We start from the raw sequence: 7,288 nt of genomic DNA, 5'->3' as shown, positions 1-7,288 counted from the left end.
TGCGATATTCTGTTTCCTTACAAGTTTTCAAATAGACTTTAAAACCCTGAAATGAAGGAATGTTATTTTTGAATTTACATAAGTAAATATAATATTTGAATATCAGGAAAATATAAGTGATAAATTTGTCATCTTTAACTCCAAAAATCTTTTCAAAGGGGGATGGATTAAAAACCTTCTTGGTATGTCGAGAAATTTCAAGAACTATTTCGTTCCAAATGATTTTCACAATGTCACAATCAATAAATACATGGATAATGGTTTCTGATAGGGAGTGACAGAATGTACAATTCGGAGAATCCTTCCTTTTAATTTTATGTAAAAAGTCGTTTAAGGAGATAGCTTTATGAAAGAGTTTAAAATAGAAAGAACGTATACGCGAGTCTATTGAACATTTGAAATTTCTCAAATGAATCTTATCCCACTCTTCAGAGTTTGGGGACAAAGACAGTTCTTCCCAAAAATCAGTGTGTTTTGTTGGACTAAAAATCCCGAGCAAAATAGGGTAAACATACTTTGGGACCTTCTTTGCTTGACATAGATTGTTTACTATTTTATGAAAAATTTCTTCATTGTCCCAATCTGACATATTTAACCAAGAATTTGGAATATTTTTCATTAAAAAGTTGAAGTTTTTCCTTCCCCTTGGAGAAATGTCAAAGTCAAGAATTAGTTCTTCAAAAAGCTTGCTTCCTGGGAGTGGGGGGTTCAATAAATCGCTAACAAAATTTATTCCGCAATCAAACCACTCTTGGTTAAAAAAATACTGCTTTGTCTTGGATCTAATATGTTTGTTATACCATAAACATTGGCATGACCCCATATGTGAAAATACTGTATTAAACTCCTTCTTCACTGCTTCCTCCCTGTAAATATACCATGTCCTAATACACTCTGACAGTTGAGAACAACGAAGACTTTTCAAAATGGAATCAGGAGCATGGGATTTCCACAAAATATCTTTGTTTTGATTAAAGTTTTCTAGTACTGACAATTCAATTGTCTTCCACAGACTAACATATTCTTTATCAAGAAGAAGTTTCACCCATGCCATTTTCTGAGACAAAGCAAAAACATAAGGGTCAATCATTCTCAATCCACCTGAACAATAATCATTATAAAAACATTTTCTTTTTACCCTATCTCTCCCACCACTCCAAATAAACTTAAAGAAAATCCTTTCTAACTCCTTGAATAGCTTGGTTGGAGTTTGTATACATAGCACAGAAAAAAGATACAATAGCTGAGGTAATAATAATGTTTTAACGACACAAACTTTACCAACTAAGGATAAGTTTCTACAACGCCAACAATTAAGGGTTGCCTCTATAGACTTCAGTTTAGGTTTATAATTAAGATCAAACATTGTCCTGGTATCTAATGAAAAAACAATTCCAAGAGTTTTGAATGTATCGGTTTTCCAATTAAGACCGTTTTCAGAATAGGGATTCACTTGTGAGCCCCTTTTAGCCCCCACCCAAACAGCCTCAGATTTAGCTATATTAAGTTTGCAACCAGAACAAGCTGCAAATTTCTTAAGCAAATCAAAAAGATTGTTAAAAGAGTCAAGTGAACCATCAAGAAAGCAGGTAGAATCATCAGCTAATAAGGATATTTTTACCTCTTGACCTTCTACAGGGATCCCTTTTATGTTTACATCTTGTCTTACACTAAGAGCCATTGTTTCAATAACTAATAAAAACAAATAGGGGGAGATTGGACATCCTTGGAAAATTCCTCTTTCCATCATAACAGCTTTAGTAAAAAATCCATTATTAGCAACATAACTCTTGCGGTTACAATATAGAGTTTTAATCCAACCAATGAACTTATCCCCAAAATTGATTTTTTTTAAAACTTTCAACAAAAATTCATGATCCACACTATCAAATGCTTTCTGAATGTCTAATAAAAGAATGGCACCTGGAATGTCATGAAGTTCTGTGTATTCTATCAAATCCATAATCAACCTTATATTATTCCCAATATTGCGACCCTTTAAAAAGCCAGACTGGTCTGGGTGAACAAGATCATTGAGACATTTCTTTAGTCTATTTGCCAGTGTTTTTGCTAAAATCTTATAATCCACAGTTAACAATGATATGGGCCTATAATTTTTCAAATAAAACTGGTCCTTGTCTTTCTTGGGAAGTAAAGTAATAATACCATTTCTTTGTGATGTAGACAAAAGGCCATTTTCTAAAGAAAAATTGAATGAATCCAATAACAGATCAGATATATCTTTCCAAAAAACAATGTAAAACTCTACCGGTAAACCATCATACCCTGGGGTTTTGTTATGCTTCATAGAGGTGATTGTCTCATATAATTCTTTTTTAGTAAGAGGATGCTCCAAAAATGATTTGTCATTATCGTTTAATTTTGGCGTTTCAAAAGACTCCAAGAAGGTGTCTGTACTGTACAAGTTTTGTGTATCTTGTTTTCTATACAAGTTTTGGTAAAAGTCATTAATTTCATCTAATATGGATTGGGGATTTGAAATTATTTCATCATCAACATTTTTGATTCTATGAATGGATTTTTTCTCACCGTGTCTTTTCTCTAAATTGCAAAAATATTTGGAGCTTTTTTCTCCTTCTTCTACCCAGCGCAATTTTGATCGAATAATTAAGCCTTGAGTTTCATATTCTAATATCTTGTCCAAATCACTATGCAAACTTTCTAGGTGCTCAATATGAATCACATTATCTGGGTCATTGTTTATTTGCATTTTTACATTGTCTATTTCTTTGAACAATTTATCTTTGGCAGCTTTCCTCTCTCTCTTCTTTCTGGAACTATACTCTATACAAGTACCTGTTATTGTACATTTGAGGGCATCCCACATAATATGTGGGTTGCACATACTGTTACAATTATCTGTTTTAAAATAATTAATTGTCTCTTTCATTGTTTTTACAAAATCAGCATCATTATGCAAATAATTACAGTTGAGTTTCCAAAACCCAGGTCCCTTCTGAGGATGGGCATCTTTAAAGTTCAAGGTAACTACAGAATGATCTGATTGAATCCCAGGAATTATTTTTGATTGCAAGCAATTGTTAACAAAATTTTCAGAAACAAGAATAAAATCTAATCTGGAGAGAACCTTTGGGTTAATTTGATGCCTAGTGTATTGTTTTAAATGAGGATGAAAGTTTCTCCAAATATCACATAAATTGTATTCTTCCATCAATACTTGAATAATTTCACTAGCTTTTTCATTAGCATGTCTTTGTCTACCACCTCGGTAATCCAGAGGACCCAACACTGCATTGAAATCACCAGCACAGATTAATGAAGTATAATTAAACTGCTCTATTTTAGCAAAAACATCTAGAAAAAAATCTGGATCATCGTTATTGGGGCCGTAAATATTTGCAAGTAAAAGAGATAAACCGTTTATGGTTACAGAATAAATCAAAAATCTTCCATTTGGATCGGCGAACGAGGAGTGAATTACCAGCGAAACATGATTACGAATCAAAATAGCGACACCACGACTATTGGAAGTATGGCTTGAGAACCAAGCATGTTCCCCCCACTGCTGTTTCCAAAATGATTCGTCTTCTGGGGAGGAATGTATCTCCTGAAGAAAAATAATATCACTGTCAATTGACCTCAAGTAATGAAATATTTTTCTTCTTTTTACATAATCTTGGATACCCCGACAGTTAAATGTGCTAAGCTTTAATGACATAAATGAAATTCTACAATATCACTGGTTCCATACCACTCTTTGAAGTATCTGCATTGCACAATAAATTGAAATAAGAATAAACACTGTAAAAGGCACATGACTGCTTGCCACCATGTAAAATCACAAGATACCATATCTAGCAAATAAGAGCTTGTATACAAACAAAGTGAGCAATTAACTGCTTTGAATTTAAACATATTACAAATAGGGGAGGGGGACAACAACAACAAATTAGGTAAAATCGAAAGGAGGGTGCAAATGGCACCAAGAATAGTGGCCAGTGACTTCAAATCAGTCTCAGCCCTGGTCCAAAGGTGCATACAACGAGAAATATGAAACAGCCTTGAGCAAAATCCACCGTGTAACCACAAAAACAAACAAAATGGACTCTCTGAATCACATATAAATCATGATCTACATAGTGGCATAAAAAAAAAAAAAAAAAAAAAACACAATATATCAACAGCAATAGTCAGTAGCCAATACAGAAATCAAAACACTCGTACATGTATGGTTTACAAGTAAATCGGAATAACAGAGTCAATATATAAAAAATGCTCACAAATGCCTAGAGTAGCTTTATGGGGAAAAACATCTCTTGGGAACACACTGTAAACAAAAAAGAAAACAGTGCAAACAAAAAAGAAAACTCTTCAGATCCCCATCACAAAGGAGAGTAAAGCCAAGGGGTAGTAACTTGAAAATATATCAAAGTGTACATTAAAACATGTGCACATTATTTTCAAAAGATATGAAAAAGACATTACCTTATAAATGTAATAAAATATGTCACTATGGAAGGGAGATAAAAACTAGCATTAAGCTTCACTGATACACGTAGTATCTACACACGAGATAAAGAAGTGTCTGTACAGGTAAACTTCAAAAAATATATATCAATACAACAATAAAGTTCACTCCTGTGCACAGATAGATGAGAGATAATCAGTATCAAAAATAAGTCAGTTAAACAGCCTGTATTCAAAGACATAAACAAATAAGACGAGCCATAACAACAGCTGTTCTCACTCTACTTGTTAAAAGGTAAAAAATTATGAAATATCATACAAGATTAAACAATTTCAGAGTCCATAAATATCACTTAAAAAAGATAACGCATGTCCATTCAGTTCAACCTTTAAACATGTAGAACTACGTGGAAGAGTGTTCATGAGATCCATTAGTAGATGTTTTCATTTGAAAAAGACATTCTGTAATACAATACATGTGTAGGATCAATCTGCTGAAAAGACTTTCCCAGTGGTTGGGTCTCTGTACCGAATTTTGTCTGGGTATGCGAAAAAAGGCTTTTTTCCTTCTGAACGTAGATGCTTGAACTTCTCCTGCTTCTTCTGGCGTAATTGAAGGACTCTCTTTGATAGATCCTCAGCAACGAAGACCTTTCGATCCCGATATTTGGAATTGGACTCCTTCAGCTTCTTCACGCACGCTTTCCTCACCCGTTCTTTGGTTGTGAAGGAAGAAAAGGCAATGTGGATTCTTCTCGGCTGCCTAGAGCTGGTCTCAGATCGATATGTGGGGGTACGGTGACACCTTTCTATCTGCGAACAATCATCCTTCGAGACATCGGCATGTTGTAAGAAATCGGTGACAGTTTTCAAACAATCTTCATGATCTTGGTTTGGATGTTCAGGAATCCCAAACAGAACAATGTTCTTTCTCCTTCCCCTATTCTCTAGGTCATCCAATTTGGCAATGAGCACCTCCTTCTCCTTCTCTAACTGCTTGACAGAATCCTTCAGGGACCCCATATCAAACTCAATGCTCTTGACTCTTTCATCATGATCAGACACCTTTAAAGAAATGTCGCTCAATTTTTTATCCAACAAAGCTTCAATGCGTGAGTCAAATCTTGATTCAAAGTCATTAAAAAAGGTGACAAACCAGGTAGGAGGAGCATCTGTGGACTCTAAACCAAGAGAACGCCTGGCGCTAGTGTTAGACGAAGCCAAATGCGTAGCCGAATCATTTCTGTACTGACCTTTGGGAACAGCGTCCGCGTTCGTTACCATACGGCTTTGGGAAGCGGTGGGACTAGAGTCAACAATTTTCGGCTTCTTGGAGAGCGGGGACGATTTGTTTGGAGTGTTTTCCAGCTGACGTGTACTCTTTGAAGGATCCATTGTTATATAAGGATAGTGTATATTATATCAAAAGAACATTCTGTAAATCCAGGAGATTCGATCACAAATCCACACGGCGAAATTTTGCTTCAAAGCAAGGGATACAAAAATTACATCTTGAAAGACATTGTACAAACAGCGCCCTCCCGCAATACAAAACTTGGTGATAACAGGACCAACTTTTAAAGATCATTATGTGCCATTTATCATCCATGTCAGTTGAATGATCATTGACTTGGCTCTGTGTTATAGGGCTCGGATGCCATCATGATATACATATATCAACAGATGTAGTTATCAACAGAGATATATGGAGTAAAATGTATTTAAACACCTTAACTTTATCAGGGCTGGCACAAGACTCGCCTTTGGATACCATCTAAGTTTTCAGCTGAAGTAAGATTTTAAATGATCGGAAGTGTTGGGTACTAGACATGAATGCGTTAGTATACAAGTTATGTACACTTACGTATTTACAACATTTGCCGAGCACACTATTGTGAATACCAAGATGCCTGTATTGTCATAAACGTCATAATTTTAAAATGCGCATTATGGTATTTTGTTTTATAAAATGGGTCTGCAAATTTGTGTGGAAACTTTGCCTGAATTACTCCAAATTTTCTAGATTGCACAGATGAAGGGGTGCCTCTGCTTCCTATTATGATATCACACACTCTGTCAAAATGTTAGTGGTATGTCCAATCAATGACAACTTAAATTTTCATATGTCTGCCCCTACTGCCTAATGATCTCAGCATGATACATTGCATTATTTAAAGGTCAAGTCCACCTCAGAAAAATGTTCATTTGAATCAATAGAGAAAAATCAGACAAGCACAATGCTGAAAATTTCATCAAAATCGGATGTAAAATAAGAAAGTTATGACATTTCAAAGTTTCGCTTATTTTTAACAAAATAGTTATATGAACGAGCCAGTTACATCCAGATGAGAGAGTCGATGATGTCACTCACTCACTATTTCTTTTGTTTTTTTATTGTTTAAATTATACAATATTTAACGAATTTGACGATTAGGACCTCCTTGCCTGAAGCACAAAATGTTAAAATAATGGAATTCCACGTGTTCAGGGAGGAATGACACTTCATTTCACATGACAATAATAATAATAATACCCAATTTTTATAAAGCGCTTTTCCCAGAATGGCCCAAAGCGCGTTACAGCATATTATTAATGATGAGAAAATCAAAATATTTCATATTTCAAACAATAAAAAACAAAAGAAATAGTGAGTGAATGACATCATCGACTCTCATTTGGATGTAGCTGGCTCGTTCATATAACTGTTTTTGTGAAATGAAGCGAAACTTCGAAATGTCATAACTTTCTTATTTTATATCCGATTTTGATGAAATTTGCAGTGTTATGCTTGTTGATTTTTTCTCTTTTTATTCAAATCAAGTTTTTGCTGGGGTGGACT

This window comes from Lytechinus variegatus, chromosome 2, assembly GCF_018143015.1.
Source record: "Lytechinus variegatus isolate NC3 chromosome 2, Lvar_3.0, whole genome shotgun sequence".
Lineage (NCBI taxonomy): Eukaryota > Metazoa > Echinodermata > Echinoidea > Temnopleuroida > Toxopneustidae > Lytechinus > Lytechinus variegatus.
Note: the sequence above shows the minus strand (reverse complement) of the source record.